Consider the following 19427-nt stretch of genomic DNA (forward strand, 5'->3'; position numbering starts at 1 on the left):
TGAGTCTTGTAAATATTCATAGTAAGGTTCATATGAAATTTTGCACAACTCGTCTTGAAATTACTGAGGTTTTTTTTTTGTTTTTGTTTTAAACCATTTATAAAGATTTAGTAATTCAGTTAGGCAGCAAGCAAGGTATTATTTAAACTAAGGTGACCAAAGAGTTATGTATTCATGTGTTCTCTGAGTGAAGAGCCTACAAACAAGTCATGGGCTAGGATATAACAGATGGTTAAGTCAATTTTGAATAACGAACAAACTAATTGTAAAAGTCAAAACTTGTTTAAAGATAGTTTACAAACAAGAAAATTCATCAAAAACATATTCACTATGAAAAGTTCACTTAATTCTAAACATAGGATATATATGACCATGATTAAATAGTGGAAGAAGAGCACTCAAAGGACAATATTCTAATCTAGACATCTGAAGGGTGAAGTAATGGAGAATTCAGTGGTAATGTGACTTCTAAATTCTGAAGCTTTGTACTTCTATATGGAGTTGCCACTTTATCACCACAGTGGAGGATGAGGAAATGAGAAGTTGCATTCCATAAATGTAATCTGAATTGATCTTGAGTTTCAGATTGTACATGACCTTTTCTGTGTTAAATTACCACATTGTGAAAATTAGTTTATAATACACAGGGGATTTGTCACAAATAGCTGTTCAATAATATCCAGGCATCTTACAAACATTATAGAAAGGCAATAACAACAAAAGTTTGCTTCTTTCCCTCCATTACCTGTGTGCCTAGATTGTTCCTGTTTCTTCTTTTACCCTATTATATATTGACCTTACTTTTCTGTTGAGATATGCATCTTTATGCAATAAAGCTAAGATGAAGAAATGCATCTTGAAAGGGGGCTCACCAGAGATTAGTATTGTTGATACACTTCTTCATTTGGTAAAAAATTTCCCAGATACTTTATCTCGTGGTATAAATATATTTGTGTAACAGTGTCTTTTTTATTTCTTTTATTGGATTATGCTTATTCATCAACCACACCGTCATTTTATGTATGCAAGTCAACCTACATAATGCTTTACATTTCTTAACTCTGGATGTGTCTTATTTGATGATTGGTCATAGCAAAGGCAAAAGCCACTGAAATTGAAAAAGAGGCTGCTGAAGTTACTCCTTAAATTATTGATAAAATTTATTACTGCAATTTAAGCAAACAGAGAAGTGTACTCATTTCTTATAAAAGAATTAAAGGATTAAATTTCCAATTCATGATAGAAAAATTCAACCCAGGAGAGCTGGAGCGATAAATCTCTGAACTGTCAATCATTTGGAAAGCATACTCTTAGCTTTATAACAAAAAGTCAATCACTTGAGTGTAAACTATTGATTTAGTGTCTCATTTCAGAGGCCCAGTTTACTTCAACAGCTGATAAATCATATTCCTGTACAATAACTTCAGCAGATGTGTTTTATAATACAGCAGAGAACCTTGTAAATGATCAGGTGGAGCAACCAGTCACTGTGCTGAGTGATTTCGAGATACATTAAACTTTCCTGTTTATATTGGCATTTACTTTCTGCCACCAGCTTTTAATTAATTGCATATTAAGCAATAAGACATGAAAGGTTCTGTCTTCTCTGTTGTTGGCCAATATTAACTGGCCTTAAAAATCCTGGATTATGCTCCTAATTACCTGTTTTAGATTTAAAGTGCCTGTAACTGTGGTAAGTAGGAGGGAGGACCCCTAGCAGCCAAGGCTGCTCTGCTTTATGCCAGGGACTGGCCTGGTAGACAAATATCCCCAAAATAGGGGGAAAGAATTTATGGCTTAACTGAAGTTTTGCATCCCTCCTCCTAAGCTGTGTTGTTGCACAATTTTGAGAATCAGGACTTCTCTATCTGACCACTAGAATGGATCCACTTCTGGAAATGGAAACTTTTCAACCTACCAGTTGATTCTAATGCTACTCTTCCGATTTTAATTTGACAATAGATGCATTGAGACTAGCTGATTAAAGTAATTCTTCCATTTTGCATTATGCCAATTTGAATATGATTAAAGCCTCTTATTTAAATTGTGCATATCAGACTGTATTGACAAACTGACATCCACTGAAGTGAATGAGAATTTGGACATATTTTGAAAAATCTCAGATTAGTTGAAGACAATGGCTTCTATATGAACTTGCAGTCAAGATCAGTAGAACAAGACATAAATTGGAGATGTAAAGTAAAAAGTGTAATTCCTTGACAAATAGGCATTACAAATGTCAAATGTCTAGTACAGAGCACAGCCACATTCAACGTAGTCTGACATCATAGGCCTGATATTACTAAGTAGCCCAAATCTGGCCTCACATATATATCATCATAGCTGTTTTTTATACTGGAAAAACTGTTGGCATAAATTATATTACTGACATCTAGCTGTCTTATGTGTGAACACAATAATGCAAGCACTCCAAAGACTTAGAGAGTCTTAATCAGAGATGTGGCATTATTTGTATATGCCATTCCCCCCACCCCCCCTGCCCCCAGGGTCCTGAATGTCAGGTTCAAAATGAGGGATGATTGAAATTTTTTTTATTTAAACTGTTTTTCAATGGGAAAAAATGGGTTCTTATGAGAAAAAAATCCACAAAAAGATTTGCTTTCTGCGGAAAGTTTCCATTTTTCAACAAAATATTTATGCACCAGCTGGGCTTCGTCTCCTATAATGCACCACAGGATTCTTTCTTGGTGAGGGCAAGCTGTTTATCATGAGAAGGGATCATGATGCATTATGGGGAATGTAGCCCAGCTGGGGATCCCAGCCCATACATGAAAATAGGGATATGAGGAGCATTTACAATCATGACTCCCATTGTTAGCCAAAATATTTCAGTTTTCAATGAAAAATCAAAATTCTGTATATAATTTCAACAAAAAACAAAAGTTTGGTTTTCTCTGAAGATTTTCATGAAACAAAATACCCAAGTATTTGAAGAAGCTCTATTGACAAAGTTCAGCGAATCATTATCATTGGGTGTAGTTAAAAGGAAATTCATATTTTTAGATTGTAGTAGATTAATTGTACCACCATTGTGATCACATGCTCTATGTGTTGGCTACTATTTGAACATATTGCAGGTAAATTTAAGACAAGTGAAGATATAACTTTTATTGGAATAGGAATAAATAAAAAAAATACTTTTTGCAGAGAGAGATTTCACAGACCTGCTCTTTTCATGAGCTTTCACATTAGTTTTCAAAGTCTCCAATTATATTTTACATCCTTATTAGAAATAAATGTATTAACTGGTAATGAAGTAAATTTTTCACAGGGGCAAGCCATCTTGCTACTGTTTAAAATCAGGGCCTGGATCATGATTGGTCTTTGAATATGCAAGTCTTCTGCCAGGAGGTATGAGGAACAAGAAGGGCCAGGTTCAATATTTAAAGGGTTCTTCTTAACATTACAAACTGACTTAAGGACCCCACCCAGAAATCTGGGAAAACTGATCAGCACTCCTGGACATTTCTAAGAGGCAATACTTCCTGCGATAGTTCTCGGGATACCCAGGACATATAGTAACCTTATTACCCCATGTCTCAAGCTAGTAGCTGGGTGTCAGTTCTCTGACACTGCCAGCCCTTCCTTCACCTTGCAGTTTAACAACAATTGCATCCTAGTCTGCAAATCTCTTTGAATTGTTCCCCTGTGATGTCCAGCCTGAAACTGGCTACTCACAGAAATTCCAGATTGTCTACACCCAAAGGTACAATGTACCCCATTTTACCAGTTTTCCCTTAAACCATCACTTCTGTAAAACATACAGCACTTGTGGGCACTTATAAAACAAAAGTAGGATTATTTAAGAAAGAATTAAGATTTAACTAGAAACAAAAGAGTGATGGAAACAAGTGGTTACAATACAAAACAAAATAATAAAATGTGAACCCTGGTCTACACTTATCAATAGTTACCTTTCCTATCTAATAAAGTTGATTTCCCCCGAAAGTTCAGTCTGTTGCAGAGCTGGCTGGTTTCTCAATAATCAGGAGCCAAATGTTCAGGAAAACACCACCTTCTGCATGGGTTTTCCGCAGTGAATGAATCCTGAGTGCCTTTTCTGATCATAGGCAGGACAGACCAAGGCCTTGTTGTAGAATTTCTTTTCTACTTGTTTTACGGGCATAAGCTTTCGTGGGTAGAAAATTCACTTCTTCAGATGCATGGAATGAAAATTACAGATCACTCCACTCATCTGAAGAAGTGGGTTTTTTACCCGCGAACACTTATGCCCAAATAAATCTATTAGTCTTTATCCTCTTTATTTTTGTGGATACAGAATAACCCGGCTATCCCCTGACACTTTTCTACCTTTAAGTAGCTTTGATTGTTTGTCATTGACTCTGATTGTTCTCCACTGACAGTGGCAAAGGTAGACAATAGAACTTTACATTACATTGCCAGCTGAATAGGGATGGGTGACAGCTCCCTCCTGCTCAAATGGATCATCCTCGAGATACATTACCTCCTGATGGCTATTTTCTACTCCAAGTTCGTAGAGCACATTTTCAATATACATACATTATTCCTTAAATATTATCTGTACATACATCTTGCAATTATTATGCATCTGTGTCTGTATATGACAAAAGAAAACTTTTATTAAAAAGGAGAGGGAACTCAGCATTAATTTGGAAAAACATCACAACAATATAAAAACATGTAAATCATAAGTAAAGACCCACCCCACAGTATCTTGGGCTGTAGTGCTTTGTCTCAGTTTCCAGCCCTGTGGGGTAAAAGTCCAATGGACAAATGTTCTTTTAACTTGCCACTCCCCTTTCCCTTTGCTGCATCCCACTCACAATTGGTTATTTAAAGTCATCAAAGTCCCAGGATTCAGGGGTGTATTCTTGGGGCTACACTTGTCAACTCTGGAAGAGGGGAGTGGCTACCAGTGCCTCTGCTGATGTCATGATTGACTGCTTCTGCTGCTGTTGTCTCTGTCGCTTCCTGTTGCTGCTGCTGACAGTTATCTCTGCCACTGCTTGCTGCCACCTTTGCCATGGCTTGTCACTCACTGCTGCCTTTACCTCTAGCAGTAATGCTATGTCCTGAGGGTCCACAATTTAGCTCTGTTCTTGGTGATTTCAGCTCTTAGTGATGTCAGCTGGTAGTGAAGAACCCCACTGCTACTGCATTCTCTGCATTGTCTTTCACTGCAACACTGTCCTCACACCAGGTCTAAAGATCAGGGCCCTTCACCCACTCATCGGTGATTTCAGCTCTAGTCATCACTGAACAGAAGTGAGGACTCTAAATTGAGTCCACTCAGTTCTCTCTCTTAACACTGGAAGGGAAGAATCACATCATGTCTAGGACTCTTTAGACAGAGTCCACATCACTGGGTAGGAACATCTGTTCCCCCCTCCTGTGACTTTCACTTGCGCTTGGCATCACTAACCTCAGTCATTTAGTAAGGGGTAAAGTTAGGGTGACCCCTCAATTTCATAATTGTAGACATTGAATTTCAAACTAAAAGGGACACTGGATCTTCTGATCTGACCTCTGTATGTCATACACTACCCAGCACCCACACACTATATCCAACCAAAATTAGACAAAAGTGTTGCAGCCAACAGGAGACTAGACTATTAGTGTATATCTACACAGCAATTAAACATCCCCGGCTGTCTTAGGTCAACTGACTTGGACTCACAGGGCTCAGGGTGCGGGGCTGCAAAATTGCTGTATAGATATTCAGACTTGGGCTGGAGCCCAAGCTCCAAGACCTCAAGTCATCTGACCTGGGCCAGCCATGGTCATGTCACAGGTCTTTCATTCCAGTGTATATGTACCCTTATATGCCACAAACAGAGAATAGAAGGGATAGAGGTGCTTCAGGTGCCTGAGGTGCCACAATGGCAGGGGAATGATTAAATGAGATTACCAGATAATCCGGGCAAATGACCCATACCCACAGGTTGCAGAGGAAAGCAATTCCCTTCCCCCGCCAAGGTCATAGCCAACCTGAACTGGGGGGAAATTCCTTATGGTCCCCACATATGGTGATCACTTAGACCCTGGGCATGTGAGCAATTAGGGCATGTTAAGTTCTGTTCTGCTGCCCTTTCGTCATACAGTAAGATTAACAACATTTCATTACCCCTGCATTCAAGACTGAAGTGAATTGTTACCCAAAATAGCCAATATTGGTCACTGGAAAAGCAGGTCTGTCTGTTGATCAGCTAGGCGAAATAGGTTTGTGTATGCAAATATACTCTGGTCCTGAGGTCTTGCCCCCCAGTTCATCAGTAGGTGGGAGGGGAGAGCTTCAGACCCTGGTTTACATAAAGGTATGCAAGAAGCCTTTCCTCTAACCCCCACCATATCCTTTTCAATGGGCAGGCAAAATTTCCATCACAGCAGGCTCTGAACAGGATCTACTTTTCGTCTTCCTGTTCCCACAATGAGAATAGAGGACACAGAAGAAGAAAAGCAATGGCTCACTCTCCCACACACCAGCCTCTGAAGCAGGACTTGCACTGACAAGAAAGCAAATTGTGCCATCCTTAAGGACTAACGAAGAAGCAACATATATTTGTAATTGTATTAAAGAAAATTTTGCTAAAAATTATGTACCAGATTATAGGTAGTGTAAAGTTGCTGCTATTTAGCCATGTTTCTTTTTTTTTTTTCCCCACTTCTTTGAGTTAGTGTTGTTTTTCTGCATAGCAACATGTCATGGTAAGTGAATGTTTCTCTATCCATAATGTGAAATCACTGAGAAATCCAGATGTAAGGTTACTTTTGATACATTAGAGTAAATATTGGTTTTCCCTGGCACCAACATGTGCAGGACATTCACTTTTGTTCTAAATGCTCTGGGGAGTTTATAAAATCATTTTCTATGACATGTGAAGATTGCTACACATATGTACCTGTCATAAGATAAATTCAGAGATAACCAATGGCAATCTAAGCATTAAAATAACCAATGAGCTTGTTTATTTTTAATAGAAACCATTTTGAAAGTCATTGGTTTACTTCAAAGTAATCTCTCTATCAAACAGCAAGAAAGTCTAATAAAGGAAAAGATTTTCTCCTGAGGAAGCTGAAAAGAAAGTGGGCTTTTTATGGATTGTTAGATCATGTCAACACAGCACAGAATGTACTTTCAGAGCTCTTTGGGAATACTTAAGTCCTCCAACTGTGAATAATGTAATGGTTTTAACCTTGAATTGAATGAAATATGATATTAAGTCTATACACATTGAAAAAAAAGATAGACAAAAAATAAAGTGTCACAAAGTCAATATCAAATCATCACATTCTGGTATGTATTATGATTTAAAATTTTATTCTTTAGGAATGGCCTTTTGCAATTATTATTTTCATATGCTATAATTATTATAGTAATTCAAGTTTAGTTGCTTAGAACAAAAATTTTGAAAGAGAAAGTTTTTATGGATATAGAGTTAGTGGTAACTAGGGTAAAATACAACAGGGTCTTACAAAAGGTAGATTGTGCCAGACCAATCTGATCTCTTTCTTTGAGACGATGACACATTTTTAGACAAAGGAAATGCAGTAAATATAATCTACCAAAATTTCAGTAAAGCACTTGATACAGTTCCACGTGGGAAATTTGTTAAATTGGAGAAAATGGGGATTAATATGAGAAATGAAAGATGGATAAGGAACTGGTTAAAGGGGAGGCTACTATGGATCATACTGAAAGGTGACCTGTCAGGATGGAGAGAGGTTACTAGTGGAGTTCTTCAGGGATCAATCTTGGGACTAATCTTAATTAATATTTTTTAATAATGACCTTGACACAAAAAGTGAGAGTGTGCTAATAAAATTTGAAGATAATACAAACTTAAGGAGGTATTGCCAATATGAAGAAGGACTGGACTACCATACAAGAAGATCTAGACGACCTTGAAAACTGGAGTAATGAAATGATATGAAATTTAATAGTGCAAAGTGCAAGGTCATGCCCTTAGGGACTAACAACAAGAATTTTTGTTATAAGCTGGCGACTTATCAGTTGGAAGAGACAGAGGCGAAAGACCTGAGTGTATTGGTTGATCACAGGAGGACTATGAGCCACCAGTGTGATACAGTCATGAAAAAGGCTAATGTAATTCTAAGAGGCATCAGGCAAGGTATTTTCAGTAGAGATAGGGAAGTGTTAGTACCGTTATGCAACACACTGGTGCAACCTCATCTGGAATATTGTGTGTAATTCTGGTCTCCCATGTTTAAGAAAGATGAATTCAAACTGCAACAGGTGGAAAGAAGGGCTACTAGAATGATCAGAGTAATGGAAAATCTACTTTATGAGAGGAAAGTCAAAGAACTTGGCTTGTTTATACTAACCAAAAGAAGGCTGGGAGATGACATTTCCACACAGTTAGTTTCAAACTCCCATGTACCAATGGATATAAATATCAGGCAGCAAGTCCTCAAACAACATTCACATGCACTAAACTAGTGCCATTTCTGCTCCCTACACAGTAGATGAAGTGGACAAGGGTCTCTCCAACACTAAGGCCAGAAAAGTGGCAGGAATAGGCATAATGTATCCAGAATTCCTGAAGAACCTTAGTCCAAAGGCAAGAAGATGGATGACAGACTTTTTCAGCAATATCCCCTCTTGTGGTATTATGGAAGGTAGCCATGATCATAGACATTATGAAGCCCAGAAAAGAGGCCACTGACCCAAAAAGCTACCAGCCTATCTCCCTCCTTAGCAGTTGCTATGAACTGTGGAAGTGGCTCCTACTTAAAGGTTACAACCAATACTGTAACAAATGATCCCCAAAGAGCAGGCCAAATTTAGAACCAGTTGCAGCTTCTGTGACTAGGTGCTGGACTTAACCAAATATGCGGCTGTGCTGTGCTTCATGTTCTGTTTTGGCACTCATGTAATGGGGTATTTCTGTGTACCAAAAATGCTAAGAAAGGCTCTGAGCCACAGGAAGCAGCCTTGTATAACAGTCTCTTAGCTTTTTTCAGAGATGATTCTACCTTACCATTACCTTGACCATTGTGGTGGTCAAATTGCTATTTGCAAGCAAATTCCTTGAATTTTTCTGAGGTAAATTGAGGTCTGTTGTGGGTGAATACAGTGTCCAGAATGCCAGATCGCACAAACTGGGCCTTCAGTTTGCCAGTCACTGACTTTCTTCTTGTATCTGGCCAGGGCTTGACCTCCCAAAAATTTGAATAGTAATCTACTGTAATCAAGTACTGCTTTAAATTGAAGGTAAATAAGTCCGCCAGGTGGGCAGTTTATATGGTAACAGAGTCTCTTTCTGTAGGGTGTTATGACATGGCCAGAAGGTGTCATACTTTTCAGTCACAGAGCAAAAGCGTATATTCATTCCTGGCCAAAAGCACACCCTTGAGTTTGCCTGAGACATGAGATTTGCCTGAGATCTGCGCCCATGTGTTAGGCATGTATTTTTTGCATGACATCCCTATACAATAACTCAGGGACTACAGCTCTGTCCTTGAAACATGATTCCATCCTGCACACTCAGCTGATCTTCAATTTTAAAACACAGTTCTGCTTGTAACAGTTCTTGGCTTTTGTCTTCTGGTCACTCTGCTACTATTGCTCTCTTCACTGCCTGTAGTTGAATGTTCTTTGGTATTCATCAGCTTTGCTGTTCAAACTACGAGATTCAATCCATTAACATGCTGCACTATGTCCTGATTCCTTTCCCCCAGCTCACTGATGTTTGGTATATATGCCCTGCTCAGGGTATCAGCTAACAGCAGAAGTCATCCTGGACAGTATCTGATCTTTACTTTGTATGTTGGAAGTGTATCAATATGTGCTGCCACCTCTTTGGAGCACTAAGAAGGAGTTATTCCATGGTTGTCTCTAACATTTGGTGCTTGGACTGCAGTATTACTGGTGGCCATAGGTGTATTGATGGAATGGCTCAATTCCAAATATGACAGCCAGAAACTCTTTTTCCTATTTGGGCATACTCCTGTTCAGTTTCCAACAGGGCTTTGGTGGTATAAGAGACGGGCTGCTCCTAAAAGAGTTACAGTCAATCCTTTCTCCAATGCATTACATTGGAGCATCAGTAGCTCTTCTGGCTGGTACTACTTCAGGATGGGGCATCTGTTATTTGTTTCAGTGTGTCAAATGCTGTTGCTGTTGGGGACTTGCCCACTCAACATCTTGCCTTGACAGCTGACATACGTGTTCTTATCTGAAGCCGGGTTTGGATAGAACTTGGGCAAAATAAAATAAATCATCATACCAATGAAGCACTGTGCCCTTTTCATATCCACTGGAGCTGGCATGTCTCTGGCAGACTTGATTTTGTTGGGATCTGCTTTTAGTCCCTCTGCTGTATGTCATCTTATGCTGGATGAGTCACCTTTTTTTCTGGGTTGAGTTTTATGTTCTTGTCCTTGCATTGCTGTAGAAAAGCTTGTCATTTTCTGTCACGGACTTATTCAGCTTTTGCATCATTTGTTCCCTTCACCTACAATGGAGATATCATCTGCAATTATTTTTACCCCAGGCAGACCTTCCAGCTCTTGGGTGAGTCTTCTCTGCAACACCTCAGGTGTTGGGCTTATGCTCATCAACATGCGTAGTCATCTGTAGCAACCAATGGTGTTAGGAAGGTTGTCAGCATACTGGACTATTTATCTAGACTCATGTGCCAAAAAACATTCCTCATATCACAGACCATAAAGATTCTGACTTTGGACAGTTCTGCCATGATATCAGTTGTGAGTAGTGGATAGTGAATCTTCTCAATGCCCAATTCAGTGGCTTTGATTCTATGCAGATGCTAATTTGTCTGATGGCTTTTTTTATATTCACCACTATGCTGCATACCCAGGCTGTCCTGGTCTCTACAAGTACTATAATACTCCTACTGTGAAGCCTTTTGAATTCCTTCAGTAGCTGATCACATAGTGCCACTGGAATTTTCCTTCACGGTAAGTGTACAGGTTCTATTGTAAGCATAGGTACCAAGTTTCTAATCTGCTTTGGGGTGCTCCCCCCCCAGCTCTACCCCAAACACATTTCTGCCCCCTACCCCAAGCACACTGCACCCTCGCTCCTCCCCCCTATCCCCAGCACCTCCTGATGCCGCAAAACAGGTGATCTGTGGCAGGCAGTAGGTGCTGGGAGGGAGGGGAAGGTGCTGATCGGCGGGGCCTGCCAGCAGGCAGGTGATGCTAGGGGAAGGTGGAGGTTTTGTAGAGGGGCTGCCAGTGAGTGCTCAGCACCCACCATTTTTCCCCCTGGGGTGCTCGAACCCCAAAGCACCATGGAGTCGGCACCTATGATTGTGGGGAATATTTCCAGCCACAGATCGCCTTCAGGGCTCTTGTCGTCTTTGAAAACATCTTTATATGCTTTTAACATTGTCTCTGTTGTCCAAGGGACTTCCCCTTTTGCTTCTTGTGTAAAATTCTGATGCTGTGTACACTGATCTAATGGCTTATGTGGCTCTATGGTGCTTATCTACCACCATAAACTTCAGTTGATACCATCAGTTATTTTTCAGGATAGTTTCTATGATGTCACATTTTCCTACAGACTTGTGCTCTCATTGTACATTATTAGATTGTTCCTGCTCTCTGTAATGGGTATGTCTGAATCCAATGCACCCTGAGGAATCACTTTGCAAGAAGCCCCACTGTCCAACTGAAGTGGAATAGGGTGTTTCCTTTGAACATTGGTATATGCCTGGAGGTTGATATTGTCTTTTGTTGCTTTCCTTTCCTGACAGTGTGACCCTCATGTGCTCTCAGACTCCAGGAAAGAGTGTGATATTATCACTGCTGTCTGATGTGTCATCTCCCTGTTTTACAAGTCTGACTAAACGCTTGTGGGACCCTCCTTTGCTCTTGCCCACACTGATAAAAAGAATTTGCACATTCTTTGAACTGCTAGACATTTCTTTAACTTAAGTTGTCTCTCCAGTAAGTACATCTCATAATGGGTCTGGAACTTTGGTCACCTGCTCTCGTTTGCTGTTGTCTCACTACATGTACTTCTGGGAGTGCTGTGCCTCCTAAGGTTTTCATCTTCTCTCTTATGACTTCCCTCTGACTTTAGTCCTACTGATCATGATATAGTGCCATTATTATTTGTGGAAATCTGTAGATTCCTGCCAAGAGAAAGGGGGATGGGGTTAATAATGCACACCCGATGAGTGAGCATCTGCCCAGCGAGAGACTGCCTTCCTGGAGTGGAGCAGCTGCTCTTGCATGTGGTGATCTCAAATGCTGCAGACTAACTTACTCCAAATCAGGGAGTCTGTCAAGTCCCTAGAATTGCATGTAGCAGTGTATAAGGCCATAATACAGGGGTTAATTCCTTCCCCTTCAGATTGGTTTCTAGTGAAAAACCTGTGTCAGTCCACAGTTTCATTCTGATTTGGGGAGTAATGGATCGCCAGGGCTCCTTGGGCTTCTGTGAGGCTTGTGGCAGTGGTGAGCTTCTGGGTGCTACAGAGCCCTCTGCCTTTTCCTCCAATAAGATAAAATAATAGTTTTACTTTCCTGTTTTTGTCAAACGCCTACATGGCCAAGTCTGTGTACACCTCAAACTCCTCCTTTCACTGGACCCATTACTGTGCTAGATTTGTGTCTGCAAAATCCAGGGCTCCAGGGGGCTTTGAAATGAGTTACATGACTCTTTTCACCAGTTGATGCACTGCAGAAAACTCACAGTTCAAACAATGCTGCCAGGTTTCATTCACAAAGAATGATGCTGAATGCAGATTAGGTTGAACAAGTAAACCCTGTGCCCCGCACTGGACATGTGTCTGAGTTGATTCCAGCCCTGAGTTGATTCCACACATTTCCTCATATCCCATCAATAACAGCCCTGCCAGGGAACATGGGCCCTCTGACGCCAATCCCACTAATCATGATACAATGGCATCTTTGAATCTTCATGGCAAGATAGAGAGGGTGATGAGGTTTATAATGCCAGCAGCAGATACTCTTACCAAGTTTGTTGAAAATGACAACAGTCAATAAAACCAAGTGGTTATTTTTTTAAAAAGAGGCTTTTCATCTTCTGAATTAGTTTTTTTTTCCCTTCAATGTAAAGCTGTAAACAAGTATAACTCTTCTGCCAGGTTCCAATGGCAATAATAAGGGCTTGCTTCAGCGTGTCTAGGGTTTCTTTTCTAAAATGAACAAAACAGTCACTTGAGTCCCCACCCAGAGTCACGTTCTTATTTCTGACTACAGAAAGTTAAAATAAATCCTCTGTGATCGTCTCTGGCAGATGGTTACCCTACTCCCAACCCCTACTCCACACAAACACTGGAGTCTTTGGGCTTGGCTACACTTGCAAGTTAGAGCACATAAAAGCATCCCCGTGTGCCCTAATTGCGACCCGTCCACACTGGCAAGGCACTTAGAGTGCCTGGACTCTGCAGCTGGAGCGCTCCTGGTAATCCACCTCCGCAAGAAGCATAATGCTTGCTGTGCCTTGGCTGAAACGCCCCAGCATCAGTGTGAACAAGGTGTTGCATTACTGCATTTTGTTTGTCCTCTGGAAACTCTCATAATCCCCTTAAGTCAAGTGTCCACGCTTGTCGTTATTTTGGAATCGGGTGTAGGAATAGGGATATCCCCTTTCAAAGCTCCATTTCTGACATCCGGCATGCTTATCTGCTCCAGGACAAAGCAAGCCATTAGTGTGGAATGTTGCTGTGAGTGTGTGAGAGAGAGGCAGGGAGGAGGGGGGTCTGAACTTACAAGACAGCATGCTGGCACCCCAAAACGCACTCTCTCTCCCGCCACATACACACAACACACTCCCTCTCACACTACACCCCACCCCCCACATTTGAAAAGCACGTTGCAGCCACTTGAACGCTGGGATAGCTTTCACATCACAATACACTGCTCTTTGTGTCATTGCAAGAGCTGCTAATGTGGCCACGCCAGTTCACTTCCAGCTGAGAGTGTAAACACTCGGCAGTGTTTTCCCTCCTCAGTCTCCAAAGGCTGGTTTAACTCCCAGCGCTCTACTTCTGCAAGTGGAGCCATGCCCTTTGTGAACACATGAATCTTTTTATTTGGGTAAAAAAGAGGAAATAAATAGACAAAAGGAACATAAAAAACCAGTATTTGTTCACATACAGGAAACTGAGCAATATAAATAAAAAACCATCAAAGGTTTAATCAACTTCTAGTCCCAAATAATTAATATCCAGAACTTTGTCCCACCACAAACCATACCCACTTAAAATCCCCCTCATTGGGGGCTTGGAGAAGGGCGTTGATCTCAGCTGTAGTTACCAGGGGTTGCTCTCCTCCATTAGTCTGTTCCTGTCCTACTCCACCAGCTCCTGCTCTAATGAGCAGTTACCTGGCCACTCCTGCAATTTCCATTCTGCTTCCATCAGCTTGATAGGGCTGGACCCTGTGAAGTCATTTTAGCAATGTCACCACCAACAGTCTAACTGGGACTCACCGTGGTCAGTTCTGCTCCATTGGTCCTCTCCAGCCAGCCCTTGATGTGGATACAGTTCTACTTCTGCTGGTCTGCTTGGTCCAATCCCATAGATTCCTTTGTCCAGGGCACAGAGTCTCCAGGCGAGGTACCAAGAGTGAAACAATTTCCAGGATAGCATTCTTACCTCCAGGACAGAGTTCTCTCCTTTGCTGATCCTGAGCTTTGAGTCTATTTCGCATCAAGTCAGCGTGACCTCCGACCCAGGGCATATCCTTCACAATTCCTATGCCATTTCATGAGTACAGTAATGATAATCTACTATCACATTTACTAATCAAAACTAACAAACACCAGCTGAAACAAAACATAATAGTTTTATGATTTTTTTTTACCCGTAATTTCACCTAAACTGGCCAGAGCTGGCTTTTCCCCTAGTCCCAAAAGGGAGAGCAGAGAGCTCCATTCCTCTGGCCTTGGGGTTTATACAACAAAATCCATTATTTGGGGTTTCTCCAGGAGGATAAACCCAGTTCTAGATTAAGAAGTGAACAGTGCTTCCATCTAAAGAAAGTAAATTTCTCCTGAAGTGAAGGCTTTATTTTTTGCAGAAATTTTACACTGAAAACCAGGAGTAACCAGCTTACACTAGCAGGGGCAATGCTTACAATCTTACAGAAGTTGGACAATCTACCATGATGGGCTTTATATGACCTAATAAGAAGATGGATTAGGAAAACTGAAAATAATATAAAGAGGTAAATGAAAGTACTCTATTGGAAAATAGACATACTATAAAAATCCACAAATGCAGCCTATGCTGGAAGACACGTAAAGAATTAACACTGTAGGCCTCTGTACACCCAGAAATAGTACTCTTCTGCATCACTTGTGTTATCTTGAATAAAACATTTACCTCTGTTGGCAGAGCACACACCTCTCTATGCAAATCGTTCCTGCCAGAACAACACAACATAGTGCCACAATTAGCTAGATGACCAAAGTAAAAATAAATAAAAGTGCTCAGTAATGGAAGTTCTACATGTGGTACTCAACTGCAACTAGTGCTGTTCTGGCAATGCCTTGGACATCTTCAGATATGCTCGTCTTTGTGGCAGCTGCTCCACAGCAAAACAGGTGACTGCATTTGCTTCTTTCTGTTTGCTTCTCTAGATTCCATGGAATTCACCTGAACAGCAAAAAGTAGACTGTTCTGAGCCAGAGAAATGAGTTGCTGTTAACTCAAGTGAACATTTGGTAAACAAAAAGTTCAGGGCATGGCCTAATGTCTAATGTCAGTAATTTGAGCAGATGTCTTGGTACTGTAACAATGGAGATTCACCAACCAATGTTCCAAAACAACCAAAAAAGAATGCATGGCTACCCTAGGAGATGTTGATAATTCAATGGAGGTTATGATCTCCCTTTTATGGACAATGAAAATAATGCCCAGAATAATAATATGTTTAGAACTTATGTTAAGCATTTAACAAGATAATAATTACAGCAGAATCATGGGCTAGATGAGGATAGCTTCAGACATGAATAAAATAAAGAAGTCATTTCCACAGATGCAACATTTACAGAGACCAACAGGGAATGTTTTCTCATCCCGAAGAACAGTGTGTACATAATCACTGAAAAGATTTGTTGTTGTTGTTGCTTTCTCTTTTTTAAAAAAAGAACTTGAAATTTATTTTGAGATCATCAGCGAACCAGATTGACACATTTGAGACTGTTTAGACACAGAATGTGTATAGTATGATCAATAACAGTGCAAGCTTCCTGACACTTTAACATGCCAGCCTGCAACTTTTCCTTTCAGGGACCACCTCTAGGGGAAAAAAGACATTTAGTCTTTATACACGTTTGACACTTGACCTTTTCCCCTGAAAATGCAAGTCATGTTTCAGCTTGTGTCAAGTGAGATGATAGTTGTTGTGATGTGAATACCAGCCCAATAGTAACAGGGCTGGAATCATCAGGTTTTTTTCAGGTAGGTTAGTAAGAGCCATCAGTTGGTTAGTAAAAACAAGGTCACAGAGGAGTGCCCTTTCTCTTCTTCACCTGCTGATGTCAAGAAATCCAACTGGGATAAGTCCCTAATACACCTAGCAAGCTAGGATCTTATAAAAAAATGTACAATTCTAACGAGAGATTTTGGAGATCCATGGATCATTCATTACTATTTATTTTATCATGTCCAAAATTGTGCTAAACACTATAAGAAGAAATCAAATGATGCAGTTCTTGATCAAAAGAGCTTACTAGCCAAGGGTCAGACCCTGCAACTCCTGCATACGACCCTGCCTGCAGAGATTGAATTGCACTATCTGGCCCTAAATATATGTCTAATATAATTAAATAGGATGAAAACATGGAGGTGGAATTGGGTGCAGCTGGATAAAGTTAAAAGCAACCTGATTATGCAGTTATTCAGTTGTGTATCTCAATAGTTCAGGTATTTTATATAAAATAGTGAATTTATTTAGAAATGAAAACATGTAAACAAATTGAATTATATATTGTGGCAATGCATAAGTAGAGACTTTTCAAGAGCACCTTCATGAGAGCTTGGCACAGAAAGAAGCTTGTTTACAAACAGTGTCACAGAAAGACAAGAAGAGCTATTTGTACATTACAGAATCATTACTTGTAAAAAACCACATTCACGCTCTGTCTCTTTCAGACAGGCGAAGGATCAAGGCCTTCACAAACAACTGCATCCAGAGAGGCGTTTAGAATAGTTCATGTGAGCTATTGGCTGACTGGATAAGTTGACTGGAGAAGAATAGTTACTGTTAAGGCGGGGAGTGTTTTTCAGTCATCCTGAGCCTCCGTTCCAATGGCACATCTCCAAACATTTATATTCAGAGATTGAAAAGACTGGGACAGCTTTAATTTTGAAGGTCTCTAGTTCTTGTCACTCAAAATTCAGTGACTAATTCTTAGTGAATAATTTACTCAACTGACTTCATTTATCTTTCCGTTTGTGATTATCAGACAAGAAGCTGCAGATGTCCTTACATGTGCTATTCATTCAACTTACAAATAATTTCTAGAAATCTTTTCAAACAAAAAGGAAAGTCAAGTCGCGTTTATAGGGCTGAACTGCTCTAGAAAAATACATTTTCAAACAAGAGTAATAAACAAGGAATAAATAGGAATTTACATAACTGTTTTTGTAAGAACACATAAACATAAATTATGATGAATTTTAAGTCTCTTCACCCCCACCCCATCATAAAGAATGAATGATTGTTCTTTATATTCCTTACTTCCTCCAAAGTACCAAACACTGAAGTTTACTTTTAGTGTTTGACCCTTATCATCCTGTTACTACAGGTAAATAATGTAAACAAATTCCTGTTCCCATTAAATGGGATCACATGGTATCACAATCCAAAAATTAATTACAAAATTAATTTTCTTTACATGCCTGACAACGATAATGGGTCATTTTCTGTTTTATAGTAATAATGGAAAAGATTCCCCATTGAGTGTACTTGATGTTGACAACCCATGCTAGCAGTTCTGGGTTTTTTGCTTACTTTGTTATTAAAATGTCAGCAAACAATTCAGTTATTCATGAAAAGTACTTTCTCATTATTTGCAAAAGGATAAAAATAAATAAAACAAAAATCAAGCCATCGATAACCTTTAAAAGCCATTTTTAATGTTGTTGCCACTTATACCTTGTTGCCAGGCTTACCTATGCCCACTTTCTCTTGAAAGAAGTTTTGGTTTGCACACAAACCGGATCAATCCATATAGCGGTGAAACAAAGGAAAAGACAAAAAATAATGTTGCATTATAATAGCGACCCAGCTATACCTAGAACATGATCTATCAGAGCTTTAGTAGTGGAGCTGTGAGATTGAAAGCACTGACAATTTGTGTGAGTTCAACTAACAAGTCTGTTCAGATAATGGTGCCTGCCAAATTTGCAGCTCCAAGGGAGTCTCGGGTGACTGCTACCCCACTGAGGCTTGTATAAAATTTATGGCTGAAGATCCAGTACTGCCTGCTGAGCTGCTTCAGGTAAATAGAGCTCTTTTAAGATATTAGCTTCAGCCCCTTACGGACTCAACCTCACTCTATAGCAGCCCTGGCTAGGGTTCAGAGTTCATCACAGATTTCTCCCAACCTGTTTAAAAGGAAACTTCAATCCACTGCAGTCCTAACACCCTACAAAACTTAATACACTAGTTCTATGCACATTACACTGCTCTACAGCCAAAATGCTTCTGAAATAAATGTAGTCCAACTTTACTAATTCTGGGTCACTGAGAACGAAAATGATGCTTAAAATTGTTGATTGGCTCTAGTTTTCAAGATATGCTATTGGGTCAGTATATATGACCCTTGACTTGGGAATGGCGGAGGATAAGTGAGTTATAAAGGGAAGGGATCTCAATTTAAACCAGAAATGACTAAAATACATCTTTGACTGGATCTGTGAATAAATCTATGACTGGGTTTGGACAGTACTTGCTCTTTAGGCAAAACAATGAATGATGCAATCTGAAGCTGGTATTGCATCATACATGATATGAATTGCATCATGTTATTCCTAGAAGTCATGGATGATGCAATCATAATGAAGCTTACATCACTCTGCTGAACAAATTGCCCTATATCAGCTCTAGAAATCATACAGTGTCATTCTCTCTTATAATATGGACTATATAATAAGGCTACATTAAAGTATCTAGCCCATATCCTCATCCCTGCTTCACTTACTTTTTGTCAAAGTCAGGGCTAGAGAACAGAAATTAACCTTATCTTTCCTGGTAGAGACATTATGGACAATGTCACGTCAGGCATAAAGCTGCTGTACCCAACTCTTACAAAAACATACAACCTAACTTCTAATGCTAGGGGATTTGCTTGGCCAGTAAGTTTTGCTCAGGCCATCCCCAGCTGGCAGAGTTTAGAGCAGTCCACAAGCTGCTCTATATTCCATCTGGGCTGAAGTAGAAACATCTAAGAAAAC

This window comes from Gopherus flavomarginatus, chromosome 3 (genome assembly GCF_025201925.1).
Source record: "Gopherus flavomarginatus isolate rGopFla2 chromosome 3, rGopFla2.mat.asm, whole genome shotgun sequence".
NCBI lineage: Eukaryota > Metazoa > Chordata > Testudines > Testudinidae > Gopherus > Gopherus flavomarginatus.